At 32.5% G+C, this 19,352-nt stretch overlaps 1 long non-coding RNA gene across 1 annotated transcript; it reads left to right on the forward strand.

Annotated features, from left to right (window-relative positions):
* Positions 1–6,224: 6,224 nt before the first annotated feature.
* On the forward strand, positions 6,225–6,958 carry LOC109339161. Its single transcript, XR_002106625.1, has 3 exons — positions 6,225–6,343; positions 6,418–6,523; positions 6,606–6,958. It is a non-coding gene; the product is annotated as an uncharacterized LOC109339161 (long non-coding RNA).
* The last annotated feature ends 12,394 nt before the right edge of the window (positions 6,959–19,352 follow it).

Consider the following 19,352-nt stretch of genomic DNA (forward strand, 5'->3'; position numbering starts at 1 on the left):
AATAAATATATATAGATCTTTCTAGAATATATGTGTTACACAATGATTTGTGTGAGGACTGAGGAAATAAAAATAGAACTGATGAAAGGAAAATACAACGTAGGATCAACATAAAGACAAAAAATATGCTTATCGCCATAGGCATGTATGACACAATAAATATTATAAACTATTTCCAACTTATCAGTGGAACATGATTCTTTAGTATCACTATTATTTCCAACTTTTCTATTGAAATTGAAAAAAAAAATAGTTATGGGAATGATGAAGTAAAAATGAAAAATATATTACTAAATAATAACTACCAATTTGTTGACATATACCAATAGAATGCACGAATTTAGTTATGAAAATGATGAAGTAAAAATGAAAAGAGTAGAAAATCATACATGTGAGTTGGTTTGACATTTGAAGATGATAGATTTGTTGAATAAAAATTGAAAAAAAAGAAATAATTATCAAAAGGATGAAGTAAAAACGAAAAAAATACTACTAAGTAGTAAGTATCAATATGTTTACATACACCAATAGAATGTACAAATTTAGTTATAGAATGATGAAGTAAAAAAAAACATAAAATTATACCCGTGAGTTGGTGAAGATAATAGATTTGTGGAACAAAAAATTGAATAAAAAATAGAAATAGTTGTGAGAATGATAAAGTAAAAATGAAAAAAATAATTCCAAGTAGTAACTATCAATATGTTGACATATACCAATAGAATGCAGAAATTTAGCTAGGAGAATGATGAAGTAAAAATGAAAAAAACAGAAAATTACACCTGTGAGTTGATTTGACATTTTAAAAGGATGAAGTAAAAATGAAAGGAATAGAAGATGATAAATGTGAGTCGTTTTAGGTTGAAGAAGATTTGTTCAACAAAATTTGGAAAATATAATAAATAATGTTTAGTTTGAGTAGAGAGAATGTTAAGAAGTGAACAAGAATATATTTTCATAATTTTAATATCATTTGTAAAAAATATCATCTTCTTTGAATACTTATCACAAATGAATAGCGTCTAGTTTAGGAACTTTAACAACTCATCACTACAAGAAATTTGCCATATACCTATGGACGCTTATAGTGACAACTAATAAAACTGTTGGTATAGACATAATATACCTATAGACGTATAATAAAACATAGGTATAAGTATAATATAGCTACAGATGTCTAAGTTCGTAACTATAAGTATTAGTGACATAATATATTCTGTAGGTATAGATGCCTTATACCTACAGAAAGTAATGTCTGTAACTATATGCTTTAACAACAGCTTCAAAACCATAAGAATATATTGCATATACCTACATATACCTACTTTTAGAACCGCGGGTATAAATTGCATATACCTACAGATGCATATTTTTGAAACTGTAGATATAGATTACATATACATACAGGTGCCTACTTTCAAAACCATAGGTATATATATATATATATATATATATATAACGTTTTTTTAAAACCTTGGTCCTAAATTAAACATTTTGTCTTTTTAGTTCCTAATCTCTAATTCCTCTTACTTACACTATCCAGAGTCCATATTCCTCCATTAATGACTAAATAGATTTTGAAATAGTTAAAATTTAATCGTTTATGAAATAGATGAAGTTGAAGAAACTAATGTCCACACCGTATCAAATCTCAAAAATATTTTTTAAAATAGTTGAGAATCTATATTATTACTTAATTTTTATGAAATAATTTCACATAGGAAATGAACCAATAAAGCATTAGAAGTAATAAAAAACAAATATTGAGTAATAAAGAACAAATATTGAGTAATAAATAATAAATATTGAGTACAATCAGAAGTAATAAAAAACAAATATTGAGTAATAAAGAACAAATATTGAGTACAATTAGCCAAATACACTTATGCCTATCTTGCACTCTCTCTCTCAACGTTGTCGTTGAGGTGTTTCAGGTATGTGCTTCTCTTTCTCTCCCAATACAAAACAGTAAAGAACAAGGTGAGGCAGAAACGTTGAAGAGCCGGCGACAATGAAAGAACAAGGTGCATTTCTATCTCTTTCTCTCCCCTTAGGCACAAAAATGTTCATCTTCTTGAAGAAAAGTTTATGTTTCTATTAGAAAATCCCAACATCCATCATCTGTTGCAGCAAAACAAGTGTATGTTTCTTCTTCTTATTCATAAAACCTTAACAAAATAATTATATTCATCGAACCCTAAAAATGAATTTATGAACCATAAGAAACAATTGAATTTATTGAATCATGTAAAAAAACATTTGTGAAACATATCTCAAAAGGCTTTTTGATGAAGTAATTAGCTTTATTTATAGAATCTGTAACACAAACAGGAGCGATGGCAGCAACACTTCCTAGTTTTAGGTATGTGCTTGAGGTGTTTGTAAAAGTGACTCAAACAAATTGTCTCTTGCTTTTTTAAACTCCATGTGGGGTCTTTTTTAAACTCCATTTAAAAACAAAAATAAAATCACACAAAATAAAAATACACCATCTAATCCTTATTCTTTTGTCATGTTATGACAAAAAATTATATGTATTTAGGCAAGTTTAATGAAATATTAATAGCTATATTTTTATTTTGTTTATAGTATTAATAAATAATTTTATACTAAGAAATAATTAGTGGACTGATATTGGTTTTTTATTTTTTTATCTTGTTTGCAGTATTAAAAGATCAGTGTGTTGAGTTTTGTTTAAATTTGATTTTGAGTGATAGTGGGGAAATATACATTTCCCAACCATCCAATACAACAAAGTTTATCTACAATCATGAGTTTTACTTGTATTGTTAAGGAAAAGATAAGAGTGAAAAAAATCATAAGTCTTGAATGAGCTTGTTTTACAACAACCTTCATTACACTCAAAAGCATTCATCAACACAAACATTTTATTGATTTTAAATATTACCTGGATATAAATGCTAATAAGTTTACAGAGGTTGTGATTAGTACTATTTTTGGAATGAATTTACAATTGTTGTCAATATTGTTGTTCTACTTATCTGGTTGTTTAGAATTGCTTATGCTAATGTTTGACCTACTCTACCTTATGTGTGTGATAAGATCCATAAAACAAGGATAACTATAAAGAGGGCATTCATGGATAAAAAGTCATTCTATATGCTCTATACAATAATAATTATACATCAAAGGTGAGATAAATAATTTCATACAAAATTACAAGTACTAAGTTGTATGTGTTGTTAATGTTGTTATCTTAGTACTATGTATTGAACATATCCTGATTTGTAAAATGTAATGATGTTTTATTAGTAGTAATTATGTCTTTGTATTAGTTTAGATCTTTATTCATTTAGTGCACAAACATACATATGATTTTGTTTCTACAATTAAGTTTAGTTTAGAGTATATTTGGTTGTGTTGACTTATAAGTCAATCAACTAGCTTTTGTTTGCTAAATGAGCTTAAAATCTCTACAGTGGTAAGTCCGTAATTGTTTATTTGGAGATGACTTGTAACTCATAAGTTAGGAGCTTATTTTAACATACACCTATTAGTTCAAGTTATTTTTTTTATGAAGTTAATTGGTCCCCTTTTAATTCAAGTCATTTTTTTATGATAATTATCTTTAATACTATTACTAGGTCTGAAATTTTACTTTTTGGTGTTGATTTATTATGTACTTGAGTATCTGTGGCATTATTTGGAATGACTTAATTATGTTTGTTCCATTTACCATATGGAGTCTAGAAAGTGGATGCTTGATCCATCAAAACAAAGTGCAGAGTATATCCCAGGGGTTATTGAATTTCTTGATTTTGCTTTAAAAAATTCACAAGTTAATGAAAAAATCTTGTGTCCTTGTACAAAATGTGCCAATTGTAAGTCACGTGGTTGCTCAAGTGTTTATGAACACCTAACTGACCCACGTCGTGGATTTCTTAGAGGATATATACAGTGGATATTTCATGGTGAGAAGCCTGTAGCTCCAACTAGCATAGTTGATCAACATACAGAAATGGAGCATGACATGCATGGCTTAATTGATGATGTTTTTGCAATGCATCAAATTGAAGAGCCACTTTGTGGTGATGTTGAAAGTAATCCACAAGCAGGAGAAAACAATAAGTTTCATCAATTGGTGAAAGAGAATGACCAAATGTTGTACCCCAACTGTAAGAAGTATAGCAAGCTATCTTTTGTGGTACATTTGTATCATTTAAAGTGTCTTCATGGATGGAGTGATAAGTCATTTGCTATGTTGCTGGAGTTATTAAGTGATGCTCTACCAGAAGGAAATATTTTTCGGACATCATTTTATGAAACAAAAAAGATCATTTCAGGTTTAGGCTTGAGCTATGAGAAGATCCATGTTTGTCCTAAGGATTGTATATTATATTGGCATGAATATAGTAACGAAGAAAAATGTCCTAAGTGTGAAACATCAAGGTGGAAAGGAACAAATGAAGATGTAGAATCTAATGTGGTTGAGGCTTCTAAAAAGCAAAAAAAAAAAAATACCAACAAAAATCCTTCGATGGTTTCCTTTGAAACCAAGTCTCTAAAGGTTGTTCATATCCTCAAAAATTGCTGAATCAATGATATGGCACCAAGAAGGTAGATTGAATGATGGTTGTCTTAGACATCCAACCGACTCAATTGTCTTGAAAGAATTTGACTCTCGATATCAAACATTTGCGTCAGATCCTCATAATGTTCGACTAAGATTGGCTTCTGATGGTTTCAATCCTTTCAAGACTATGAGTATTACTCATAGCACTTGGCCCACCATACTAATTCCTTATAATCTTCCTTCTTGGATGTGCATGAAACAATCCTTCTTCATGTTATCACTCCTCATTCTAGGTCCTAAAGGTCCTGGAAATAATATTGATGTTTATCTACAACCATTGGTAGAAGAGTTGCAAGAGTTACGAGATAATGGAATTGAAACCTTCGATGTCTACAAGAAAGAGACTTTCTAACTTCATGCTGCTATTTTTTGGACGATAAATGACTTTCCAACATATGCTAATCTATCTGGATGGAGTACTAAAGGTGAATATGCATGGCCATGTTGTGGTTATGAAACTGCATCCAGATGGTTAAAACATGGTGAAATTTTTTGTTATATGTGCCATCGTCAATGGTTGTCATCTAACCACAAGTGGAGGTTAAATAACAAGGCCTTTGATGAAACACAATAGTTTAGGGATCCTCCTACAAGACTTAATGGGACTGAAGTTTTAAGGATATTAGATAACATTGGAGATGATAGTCTAGCGAATGGGGTACATCCTTGGAAAAGGAAGAGCATTTTTTTCACTTTACCTTATTGGTAATATAATATTTTACATCACAATCTTGATGTAATGCACATTGAGAAAAACGTATGTGATAACTTATCTGGTAAATTCTTAAGCCAAGAAGGAAAGTCAACAGATAATATAACAAAACTATGCTTCATCCTCAACCAAGCCCTACTAGTAGCAGAATGGTTTTACCTAGAGCATGTTATCAAATGACTAGAAAAGAAAAGGATGGTTTTTAGAGTGTCCTCAAGAATGTAAAATTTCCTGATGAAATTTCATGTAATATCGCACGTTGTGTGCAGGACAACCAATGCAAGATATTTGGTTTAAAAAGCTATGACTGTCATGTTTTGATGCAAGAACTTCTTCCAATAACAGTAAGGGGTTCAATGCCTGATAAAGTTACCTCAATTGTAGTTTACCTTTGTAATTTCTTCAAACAAATATGTTCTAAGGTACTTAATGTGGACTTTCTAGAGCAATTGGAGTCTCGTATAGTAACAATACTTTGTCACCTAGAAATAATTTTTCCTCCATCCTTTTTCACTATTATGGTGCATTTGGTAATTCATTTGGCATATAAGGCTAAAGTTGCAGGATTGGTACATTATCGATGGATGTATCCTATTGAAAGGTATGAATTATTACTTTTTAAATATAAATTATTTGTTATAATTTTTTAAAAATCATATATTTATATCTCAACTTACATTTACATTCAGGTTTCTTGTCACTCTTAAGTCATTTGTACGTAATAGAGTATATCTAGAAGGATCGATTGCATAATATTTTTTGGTCAATGAGTGTTTGCCTTTTTGTTTACAATATATGTCTGGAGTTTAAACTAGATTCAACAGACATTATAGAAATGATGATGAAATTGATTCTACATTGATACATAATTTGACCTTCTTACATCCTGTTGGGAGACCACTTGGAAGGAAGAAAAAACAAAATTTGAAGTTAAGGAAAAGAAAGAGAGTAAGTAGAACTAAGGTTGATAAGAAAGAGTTAGTACAAGCTCATAGATATGTTCTCTCTAACTATGATGCAATTTCTCCATTTATAGAGTAAGACATTTACCATTTTTGTTTTTACCATTTTCTTAAATAAGTATCATTTAATCTCATTGTTATTATTTTAGAGAACACATTGGACTTCTTAATAGGCAATCACAACCACAATGAGTATCACAAGTTGAACTTGATAAACAACATAGTAAAAAATTTAGTGAATGGTTTCAACATAGGGTAAGAAATAAAGGATTCAATTATTTTAACATTTAGTATTTTTTTTATGTTGTAACTAAATTTTATTCTTAAAATATGTTAGATTCAACTGTTAGATGATCAAAGGAGCCCACAAGTTACTGATGAACTTAGATAGTTAGCTCGTGGACCATCTGAGGTAGTAAGGAGATACACAGGTTATGTGATTAATGGTTTTAGGTTCCACACAAAGACAAGAGAATGGTACTTGAAAAAACAAAACAATGGAGTAGTCGTAAGGACTAAGACCGTAAATGATGAGATCAATTACTATGGGGCTTTAACTGATATAATCCAACTAGATTATTCTGGAAGATACAAGGTTGTGATATTCAAATGTGATTGGATTGATATAAAGAAAGGTGTCAAGAAAGATAAGTTGGGGATGACCGTGGTGAATTTTAACTTTGTGAAACATACTGGAAAACGGGTACACATCTGCTGTCCTACACTTTGTGCCACTCCATGTGCCATGAATTGTGATTGGTTAGAAAAAATATATTTAAGTTAAAATTTAATTATTAAGTATTTTTCTGACCAATCACAAACGCATGGCACATGGAGTGGCACAAAGTGTGGGACAACAAATGTACTCCCCTGGAAAACATATTCTTGATGACCCATTTGTTTTTGCATCACAAGCCAAAAAGGTATTTTATGTATATGATGAGAGACATAAGGATTGGCCAGTTGTTGTGAATGCAAAGGTGAGAGGTATGTATGATATGTGTGACAATGAATCAAATGTAGTTGAAGAAATCCACGAGCAACAAATGCTTGGTACAAATGAAACTACTCAAAAAGTCAATGATTTGCTTGGTGCAGATATGGACGATGATAATGAATTTTTTGAACTTGATGTTGTTAATCATACTAGTGGAAATGAGGATGAAGATGACGAATGGGAGAATATTTTTAAGACTTAAACTATTCTGGAGGAGATGTTGATGACATGATAAAAGATGCAAAACAAGTTTACCATATTTCCCTCAAATATAATTTTCAAAGTTCATGTTATATTTGTATGACTTTTGTGAACTGATTGATATAGTTTAATAGCTCTACTAAAATTATTTCGTAATCTGTTTTTTATGAACTGGTCTGCTATAGTTCACTAACTTCAATTTTATACATGGTACTTTGAGTTAAGAACAAAATAGATTACACTATAATAGTTCACTAACATGTATTTTGTTGCTTTCTCAATCAATAGGTTCAAGATTCTTCCACTAACTCAACTTCTTTTATTCTCCAAATTCATGTTGTAATGATAATAATGAATATGGTATAACAATTTTTTATTAATAGAGTTTTCATTGGGTTATTTTATTCATTCATTGATGATTTATTTTTATTCTTTGCAGGTGAGGTTAGCAAATAATTTCTTTTTTATGCAACAAACTCACAAATGAACCACTTTGATTTTTCTGGAAGCACAATTTCTGTCTATTTAGATGGACTTTCAAATTGTGTAATTTTTAGGATTATAAGAATTTTTATGTTTATGCTATAGGTACTTATGTTATTTTTAGATGGACATACTTAACTCATGTATTTAATGGGATTGTATGATTTTTAAATTTTTTTAAATATAATGATGTGTTCAAATATTTATTTTTCCAATGTAAATTCCTATTGTGATTTTATATTAAGATCAATCACTAAAACATGTCAAAATGAAGTTGAGGGTATAGATATGACTCTTTCAATACTTATACCAACAAAATAAAACTGTAGGTATAAGAAAAAGCATATTAATCTATAGTGATGGACAAAAACTGAAGGTATAAGTTTTAGCCATATACCTATGGTAATGATTATCATCACTAAAACCTACGGTGACATGAAAAATCCGTAGGTATAAATACATTTAGTGACGGAGATAATCCGAATGTATAGCTTAACATTTATACCCACGTTTCCGACAACCGTCACTAAAACCTATAGTGACAATGAAAATCCGTAGGTATAGCGACTTAAATACGATGGAAAAAATATCCGTAGGTCAACATTTTTTGAACTATACCTACAGTTTTTTAACTTTTACCTACAATTTTGTCCGTAGGTATATGGTAAATTTCTTGTAGTGCATCAATTTTATCAAAAAACCTCTACTTTTTGTACACTTTGTCACAAATGTAGAGTGTCTAGTTTTGTAATTTCAACCACTCTTTCATTTCTTATATAGATAGTAGAATAGTATAGAAGAATAATAGAAGATAGTAGATTCCTTTCACCATTGGCCAAAGATGACCAATGATATTCAATCGAAAAACACAAAACCCCACTTACAAATGGAAGCATGCATGAATAAATGCAAGCCTTTCAATAATCTTATTTTGACATTTGTACACAGTATTTTAAATTAAAAATGCAACAACCACACACACAACCATTCAGTGACGATTCTCGGATCTAGAGGTAGGGTGTGCAACATAGGTTAAAATTAAAATAATAAATATCATCAATTAAAAAAATGAAAATATTCATGTCAAAATTACAAAATTTAAATATATTTAATCAAATAAAATATATATTTCATAACTAATCTCTCTAATTTCACATTTTGAAATTGTTGAAATATATTTACTTCGTTGTCAATGTTGTTGAATACTTCTAATCAATTATAAGTCGCTAGATAGTTATTCATTCGTGCATCTTTCATTTGATTACACAATCTATCTTTTACAATTTTCATAGTTGGAAAAACTCTTTTTAAAATTGTGTTGTTAACTTCAAAAAAAAGATAAATTAATGAGAAACAATGTGTCTTCCACCTCAAATCAACTTATCTTAAGATTATTTATTCATTTAAAAGAAGCAAATTCCAAAGTATTATGCATATCAATGATATACGTCTTAAGTTGATTATCAAACATCATAAAATCAGTTGAACAAAAAATCCCGTGGATAAAATTTTATAAATTCAATCAGTTTTGTCATATCAAAACTAGAGAAGAAGTCAGTTAGACTCAAACATGACATACAAAGAAGCAACTGAGTATTTGTCTTGGATATTCGATTATGAATTTCATCGACTTGCATATCTATAATATTATAAAATAAAATTCAATATAATAATGATTATTTAATTTTCACGAAGCATGTCATGTCATTTACAAAAAAATAAATTTTGGGCTTGTAGAATTTTAAGTAAGAGTGTAATATATATGCAATGCTTAAATATTTTTAGTACTAGATAATCTATCATTTATTTGAATTACTTTTATTTTAAGAGTAAATGATGATTAAATATGGATAATAAATAATGCAATAATATTGTATAAACTCTCACACTCTCAATATATATATTTTTCTCTATAAATAATATAGATTTTTTTTCCCAAAAAGTTCCAAGGTGTGCAATATATATCATCTCCATTGAAGTTTGGAACATGAGTTCAGTTGGTGTTCATCTATGAAACCTTTCTCCACTCCAATTCTAACTCGTAAATATCCCATGTACCTTATTATTGCCACAGTGAGACTCTGAACATGCATTAAAATTAAAATGTTTTGCTATATTTAGTATTGGATCACTAAATTGTAGAGATCTAATGTTTCAAGTGATAAATCATGCACCAAAGTTTCAAAATGATTGATAACGTTGAGGGATAGATTAAACATATACATGCAGCATACAAGCATCATTGCTACCCTAAAAGCTTGTAAAGGTGAACTAGCAGCTCGCTCATATGTGAATCATGTGATGATATAATTTTGTTTTAGTGTTGTAGATTGTATATATGTTTACCGCAACGGCAGAAAATTACTGGAATATACATTTAATGTGTTTACAACTGCAATCACCATGTTATTATAAAAACTTTCAAAATTGTAATATTATCTTCCTAATTACGGTTTTGAAATGCATTTTAATATCTCAAAAAGGGTGTATTTTCATTAAGGATTCCTGCATTTATAAAAGTCATGCATAAATAAATGTATTCAGTAATTCTGGATATAAAAGTCATTTTAGTATTCGGAGTGTACTGTGTACATGAGAAAAACCTTATGTTATTTCCTGATCAAATTAATGACACATGCACATATTGCTCAAACATATATATCTGAAAAATAAATATGGGATCAACCTGCACATACCTGAGATAATCCAACGGTCATAAAGTTTTTTTTAAGCAAAGGGTGCAAGTATACCCACATATATACCCACATATATTAATTAAGAAACATTACAAAGAGAATATTTAAATAGAAAATCTGTAGTTAGGAAAACCTAATCTATTTTTACCAAAATCCTCTACTATGAATGTAGGGATTTCATTCCACCAAGTAAAGTTTCTAGACAAAATGTCAAAGCTAGCAAACCTATCTACACAAGCATTGTCTTCCATATATATATATATATGAGTGATGAGACAGCCCATACTCTCCATTAAAGATTCGAACAACCTGCATTTGCTTATGAGCTTCCAAGGGATATTGACCGAGCCATGAAAAATGTGAGTAACTAACAAAGAATCACACTCCAACCAGATTGAGTGTCAACCCTTTTTGTGAGCAAATTCTATAACCATTAATGTTGTGTTCAACTAAACACATAAAGCATTTTGTATTTCAAAATAAGCTGAGAAACAGTCCAATAATTCACCATTATGATCCCTGAATATTGCTCCTCCTCCAGCTAGACCAGGTGCTCCATGAGCAACACCATTAGGGTTGATCTTGACTCTATCCATTCGAGGAGGTTTCCAAATGGTTTTCAAAATGTTTGGAGTTTTCCTGTAATTAATTGTCACCTTTAGAGCTCTTAGAATAGAGAAATCCTGTACGGAGGAGCTTGCAAAGGACTTGGAAGAATTTCCAAAAAGTGAAGTGGCCACTTTGATCCTTTTGATAGCTTGATGAAGAAGAAAATTCCTATCCTCAAACCTGCTTTTGTTTCCGCAATGCCAAATTGTGTTGATAGAGTGAATAATTAAAGCTGCCAAAACATCCTTAAGTTGATCACTCCCTTTTTTTGCTAATCAATAGAATGTTGGATATAAAATATGTGTCTATATTGATTGCAAATGTAGAACTAATCCAGTTCCAGATTGCTTTAGCAAAAGGGCAAAGCAGAAAATGTGCTTAGATGTTTCTACACTAACCCTGCACAAGTTGCACCTAGAAACCAAAATGCAGCCTCCTGCTTGCAGATTTTCATATGTTGGCATTCTATTCTTTTTTAGCCTCCAAGTTGTAAAAGATTTTGAAGGAGGGGTGGAGCTAGACCAGAGACTTTTGTACCAATTCAAGTCAGCAGAAGCAGGGCTAATGCTCTTAAAAACCTCTCTAAGATTTAAGTAGCCATCATTAGCTTGTTGCCAAATTAATTTATCTTTGCTATTAGAGATGAAATTTTAGGAAATTTGCATAGAAATTTAGGGAAACTTGTCTGCTATTTCCTGAGGAATTATCCAATTGGAGTTCAATGTGAAGTCATCTACTAAAGCCAACAAGCTAGTATGCATCTCTTGAGGAATGTGGAGTAGATCAACCAAGGGGCTGCCTAGCCAATTATCCCTCCAAAAGTTATCATTACAATTCCAAATCAACCATATTCAGTTAGAGATTGCAGGCTGCAGATTCCCCTTAATACCTTACAAGATGGATGATTTTAAGTATTTTGTTGATGGACTCCAATAGGTACCAAATCTGTTCTTGGAAAAGATTGCCTAATCTTGCTTAGAGGAGAGCATATCCTAGGCTAGCTTAAACATGGTTGCTTGATTGATTTTCTTGAGAGACCTCAATCCTAAACCCCCAACTTTAGTAGGACTGCAGATTTGTGACCAGGCAACTGTAACCATCTTTCCGACCTTGATATCCCCTAACCAAATGAAATTCCTGATGCATAAGTCCAAGTACTTTAACAACTGAGAAGGCCAAGTATATATGTGGAAACTGTAAACCAACATGCGCTGAATGACTGATTTCACAAGCTCAACCCTTCCCATGATTGATAAGGATGACCCTTTCCACTTAGCTAGCTTAATGATAATTCTATCAGTAATACCTTGTAGATGAGTTTTCCTAGGTTTTCCTTTAAAGAGGGGAACAACTAAGTAATTAACAGGAAGGCTGCCAACATTAAATCTTAAGTAGGCTGATAACTTGGCAATTTTCCTAGAAGTGGCATAAGCAATGTAGAATTTGCATTTTTCTACCAGAAACCTGAGCATAATCAAGAATAAGATTTTTAAGAGCTAACAACTCCCTTTTAATGCCTCTGCAGAAAATGAGCACATCTTTAGCAAAAAGAACATGTGAAGGGGTGAGCAAATTTCTAGGCCCTGAAATACCTCTACTAAGAACATCTTCTGCCAAACAAAAAAGAAGGAGGGATAGGGGATCTCCTTGTCTGACCCCGCTTACAATTAAAATACCCAATGTTCTTGCCATTGGTGTTGATTAATAGCTTTGTTGAATAGAGAATTGTATTAATCCAAGAGATAAATTTCACATTGAATCCAAAGGCTTTTAATGTGTGTAACAAGAAATTCCAGTGAGTCAAAGGCTTTTCTTATATCAAGCTTAATAGTCATGTTTCCACCAAAAGCTTTGTGATATAACAAGTTAATAGCCTCAGAAGCTATGCAAATACAATCTTGAATAGCTCTACCCTTGATAAAACCTCTTTGTTGAAGAGAAACAATTATGGTTGCTATAGAGGCAAGCATGTCAGCAATGACCTTGGTGATTATCTTGAATTTAAAATTTGCTAAAGCAATAGGTCTATAGTCTTCTATCTTCTCTACATTAGTAGCTTTAGGGATCAAAACTACATTGTTTGAGTTCATGTTTGGTAGCAACCATCCAGACTTGAATAATTGAGTGACTAAATTACAAACATCAGTCCCAACTATGTCCCAATAGTTTAGATAGAAGCAACCACCAAACCCATCAGGACCAAGAGCAACCTCTCCATTCATTGAGAAAACAACACCCTTAATTTCCTCCATATATGTCTCACACGTAAGCAATTGATTTTCAGCCTCAGTCACTAAGCTAGGGATTACATCTCTAATGAGTGTATTATTAGTAGTGCTATTTAAAGAGCCAAATATATATGTGAAATAGTTTAAAGCATGATTGGCAATGTCTTCCTGATCAATGATAACATTATCACCAACCTTTAGTAAATGCATTAACTTGGAAACCTGTCTAATTTTAGTGACTCTTTGGATAAAGATGGTATTCCTGTCACCACTAGTATGCCAATTCACTCTAGCTTTCTCTTTTGTGAATTCCTCTTCCATATTGAGTGCTTGGAGCATATTCCTTTGAGCCACAACTTCTTGATCCAAAAAATCATGATCTTGACCAAAAACATTGAGACAGTTTTGGATTATTTCAACCTCAACCAAAGCAGATTGCACCTTTTGGTGAATATTGCCAAACACATTAACATTCCAAACGCTTAGCTCAGACTTTAGTCTTTTTAGCTTTGCGGCCAAATTGAACATTGCAATCTGGATGCTTCAACCACATTTTGTGGAATCTGAAAGAGGAAATTCTGCTGGCTGCGAGTTTCTAGAGCAAAGAAGAATTGGGTGATGATCAGAGAAGACTCTAGGAAGAGTGCAGCAGGAAACTTGTGGCCAATCTGAGAGCCATCCTTCATTATAAATAGCCTTGTCCAACCTATTTTCAGTGAGAGCTTGAACCCTTCTTTTATTTGACCAAGTAAACTCAGCACCCCTAGTCATTAAGTGGATTAGACTAGCATTGTTAGAGAAAGCTTTAAATTCCTCAAAGGGAGTTCTAGAGGGAATTCTTAATCCCCTATACTCATTATCCCCAAGGACGAGATTAAAGTATCCTATACAACACTAGGGGCCAACACGAACTTCCACCAAACTTTGAATCTCAACCCAAAGCTGCCTTCTAGAAATATAATTAGTGTTTGCATATACTACACACAAGAAAATATGCTTGTTTTCAATAGAGACTGAAATGGAAATTTGTTGATGTGGTAGATATAACATTAGGATCAATTTCTCTATTGTACAATCCCCAAATGCCAGGGAGCATTGGATTTCTATCATTCACTATAAACAATTTATGATTTAACTCAGACCAAAACGTATGGTTAATATCCCCAACTTCTATTTTTGGTTCAACTATGAAAACCAGATCAGGCTTATTAGCTAGAGCAATGTTTTTCAGCACCAACCTTGAATCTAGGTTGCCTATACCTATACAATTCTAGTAGAGAACTTTCATTGAGATGTGTTTAGATAACCACCCCTATGGGTATAATGAACCTTCCTTGATTAATCTTCCTTTTTTGCCTTATCTTTTGAGACTTTGTTAAAACATCAGTGAAAGCACCCTCTTCTTCCACATCTTCCTCTAGTTCCTTAATTGTCTCATTAACCCAAAGTTTTCCAACAATTCTCATATCCCTAACATCAATTTGATTTTCCATTTCCTCCATGGGTTGAGGATTGTTGGTTGGTAAGAAGTTCCGAGTGTTTTCCACCCTTGTGACACTCAAATCCTCATTAGAGAATTCATTTAATGGCTCGATTTGTGGAGACAGCCTAAATCTTTCCAAATTAACCTGAGTAATATCCTCTCTTGCATCTATTTCCAAGTTGATGAACAACTCATTTTCTTTCACCTGTGAGGGCTCTTTTTCCACTACTTGGGGTTTCCTAGCTTTAGGTGTTTTGCGATCAATTGCAACTTCTTTCTTGGATAATCTTCGACAGTTGGAGGGTAAGTGGCCTATGGCTTGCCACCGAAAGAAAAACTCAGGGAGGTTGTCATACTCAATACACATAAAGAATGCAAAACCTTCCATTTCCACCATTATTTGATCAGGTATAGATGATTTAAGATTGATATCCACAAGAACATTGACAAAATAACCAAAAGTTCTATTATTTGTTGCCTCGTCCAATGATATCGGGGTACCAATTCCTCCTGCTATTGAGAATATAATCCTTGGGCTCCAATATTCTTGTGGGAGACCCACAATTTGTACCCAGTATTGGCAATGAGACAACCTCTGCAAGCTTGAGTTGAAATCTGGTGTCCATAAGAAAAGGCGGAGGAAACCCGGTTTGAGATTCCATGAACCTTTGGCACACATAGATCTCATGTCTTCCACAGTTGAGAAAGAAAATTCATAGAACCCCTTCCCCAATGATATCATATTCCATTTTTCGATCATGCTCCATAATGTAGTGAGCTTAGATTTCAACTCTACATATTTGATGTAGGTGTCTCCTTTTGAGAGAATAAGCCTACCATGGAGATGGTTCTTACATCTTCGAAGGCCTGCTTGATAATCATCCTCTGATATTTTTATAGCTACTGCATCTCCTTTGATGAAAGGTTGTGGAAGTTGAGAGATAGCAATATCACAAGTGTTCTTCACTACCCGAGCAAAGGATTTAGTTGTTGGAAGTGTAGGAGCTTTTGTGGAAGCATCAGGAGTTCCTTCGAGAAAAGATCAAGGTATGCAAGGTTCATTAGACATGATGCTGATAAAGAAGATGTAGATCCAAGAGAGTTGGAGATTTTGTTCCAAGAAGTTAGGAGAGGTTCCCAGAAAGTTGGAAAGTTTCAAACCCTAGTATAGCCATTTCTCAACTTTCTTCCTTTGTTTGAGAATCCTTTGATGTGATTATTTGCTAAAGAAAGTTGTTCAATTGTTCCAACCATGTGTGAGATGCTTAAACTTGCATTATTCAATGTCTTTCGAACGTATCTTGCTGCAGCCTGCAACATTAAAACAAGGAAAACTATAGTTTACTATGATTTTAAAATTGTACCATATTAAATTTTCTTAAAAAAAATTCAAATTATATTTAACCAATAAAGCATCAGTGTAGTGGTGTAAGGACTAGCTAGATCCTCAGCACAACCTAAAGATCAATGGTTCAATTTTTGATAATGACACTTGTTAAAAGAGACAGTCACACACCCAAAAAATATTAGTTCTTTACTAAAAGGTGAATTAATATCTTTGGTAGTACCAAAACAAAATATGTTAAAAAATATTCAGAAATTAATTTGGATAAGTTCATTGAAAAAGGAAAGTTCTTATAGATAGTCCAACAATATGTCTAATGTTTTTATCAACATTTTCATGGAAACGTATATATAGATAGGATAAAAATATATAATAAATAGAGATAAATGTGGTAGTTATGAATAATGGTTTTTTTGGTGTTGTGATTGTGATGGTAATTATCAAAGTTAAATATCTCATTTGCTAATGAGTGCAATAACTTTTTTTCTTGTATTGACCAAATGTATGATGTTTTATTTTTGTATTTGCTTTTTTCTATAAACAAATATTAATATGTTAGTTAATATTAATATTATTAGTGTGACATTAGTCTAATGGTATAAGACCACACATTGAACCCTCATGTATTATATTAGGTCTGGGAGTAACACTTGTTACCGAGATAGTCACACACCTTGAAATGAATGAATTAGTTTCTCACTCAATGATGAGATAATACATTTGGTTAAACAAAAAACGTAATGTTAATATTTTATTACTCAATAACTTTTTAACCTTCAACCTCTTTTTTACTCAACATCTTATACCCTACCAAATCACTGTGTTTCTGGAATTATTGTTTTTGGTGGAGTACTCTTTTAGTGAAATTCATATCTGATAATGAAAAAAACTAAATTAAAACAATAAAATTGTTGAATTATTAACCTGAGCCTTCAATTTTGTTGACCAAATCCAAAAGCACATCAGTGAGGGGCACTACCAAAGAATGTATCTTCCTCTTGATAATTTTGTTGGCTTCCAACAAAAATTCAAGTGGGTTGGATGAACTGGTATCTCTCAATTCTAGAATTAGAACTTGCATGAAGCAAATTTGATTCCCCCATTGAGCCTCAGAATTAGTACTAAGCATTTCCTTGATTGATTTGTAGACTCTAACTTTTCTGATATTGAGGAGCACCAATGCTGTAGTGTTTGCTTTGCTTGATTCATGATTCATTGGATCCATATATAACCGAATACGGAGGAAAATTATGCCAACCAAGGCATCATTAACACTCTATAATTTGAGAATGGAGAAAAAGTTAGTGAAATACAAATTAATATGAAACAATCATAGGCTTGTAACCTTGTATCAGTTTTCAAATCTAATAAAATTAAAGAAAGATAAAAAAAATCAGTTAACAAATTATTTATTTTATCAAAATAAGGACAACAATAATAGTTAGTTTTGATTGAAATATAATCTCATATGATGGACACATAAAAGCTCTGCTAGGGCTTAACCTCCAACAATCTTGGAACTACAATGATAAAGTCTCTAAATCCCAAAACAATGATTCCTTAGAACTTCTTGGGAAATCTAGATACCTCTGCGTCTGAAGATGTGCTTGTTAACAAAGTTGCGGCTCCACAAATCCCGGAAATACACATGAAGAAATCATTTGCTCAAGCTCTCAAGGCCACCTGTGACATTTCAATCTCCTAGTTGCCTCAGCCATGTATTAAGGGAGTATCAAGCTGGCCTCCAAAGATGTAAGACTCATCTTCATGGAAGGCTTATTTTATCCAAGGGAGACACGCCCATTAAGTTTACTGAACTTAGAGCAAAGCTTCAGACCCTATGGAACATGATTGGCACATGGAGCATGATCTCATTAGGTCGAGGGTTCTATGATTTTTCTTTCTCATCGGTTGAGGACATGAGGTCGATTTGTGCAATTGGATCCTGGAGTTTGAAACCAGACTTTCTTTGGTTGTCTATGTGGTCCCCAGATTTTAATCCCAATCTATAGAAGCTTTCACATTCGCAATGTTGGATTAGGATTTTGGGGCTCCCTATGGAGTATTGGAGTGTTAGGATTTTGTTCTCTATTGTAGGGGGTTGGGAACTCCAATATCTCTGGATGAGGCAACCTCTAGTAGGTCCTTCGGGCACTTTGCAATTTTGGTAGATATAGATCTTAAGGGATCCTTGCCAAATCAAATCTTAGTGGAAAGAGAAGGATTCGCTTTTTTTGTCTACATAGAGTATGAAAATCTCCCTGAATTTTGCTCTAGATGTCATTCAATTGGTCACCTACTCGCTAATTTTAGGATAACTAATAAGGAATCAGGAGTTGAGTCTTTAAGGCATAAGAAAGCTAATCCTATGGGGAAAATCTCAAAGCTCATACTAGAAAATGATCTTGCTCCAAGTAATGGTAATAAAATAAGCACCCAGAGTGATTTTGTGCTTGGAAAGTTGAAGGAAGTGGCTGAGGCAACTCAGGAAAATGACTTGGTCATTGAGTTGGAGTTTGACAATTGTGTGAATTTGCAATTGGAGCAACAACAAAACGATGTTATTCCCCCGAATGATGAGACAGGTGACCCATAAAGATATTCTAATGAGGAGTCTAGTGATACCAGAGTGGAAGACTCAATGGAGAATGATGGTAATAGTAGATTGCAGCTCTTTCCAGTTCAAAATTTCACAGTCCAAGCTCATGATCAGATGACCAATGTGTCTGCAGCAAAAGAATCAAGAATTGTAGGAAGACTCTGGGCTGATGAAGAGGAGGAGGTTATATTCGAAAGGGAGGATAGTGACACAGCTAAGGAGGGGATATACACAAAAGTTTTGTCAAAATCTCAAAAGAAAAAACTGAGACATAAGCAGAGCTTGGAAAAAGTTCATTTTACCCGTAGAGGTGGCTATCTAAATGTCTCCAAATGAAGGTGCTATATTGGAACAATAGAGGCGTGGGTAATCCTAAAACTAGATTAGTGTTTAAAAAGTTTTGCTCTGTTAATAAGCCAGATGTTGTCTTCATATCTGAGCCC

Source organism: Lupinus angustifolius, unplaced genomic scaffold (genome assembly GCF_001865875.1).
Source record: "Lupinus angustifolius cultivar Tanjil unplaced genomic scaffold, LupAngTanjil_v1.0 Scaffold_60_19, whole genome shotgun sequence".
Lineage (NCBI taxonomy): Eukaryota > Viridiplantae > Streptophyta > Magnoliopsida > Fabales > Fabaceae > Lupinus > Lupinus angustifolius.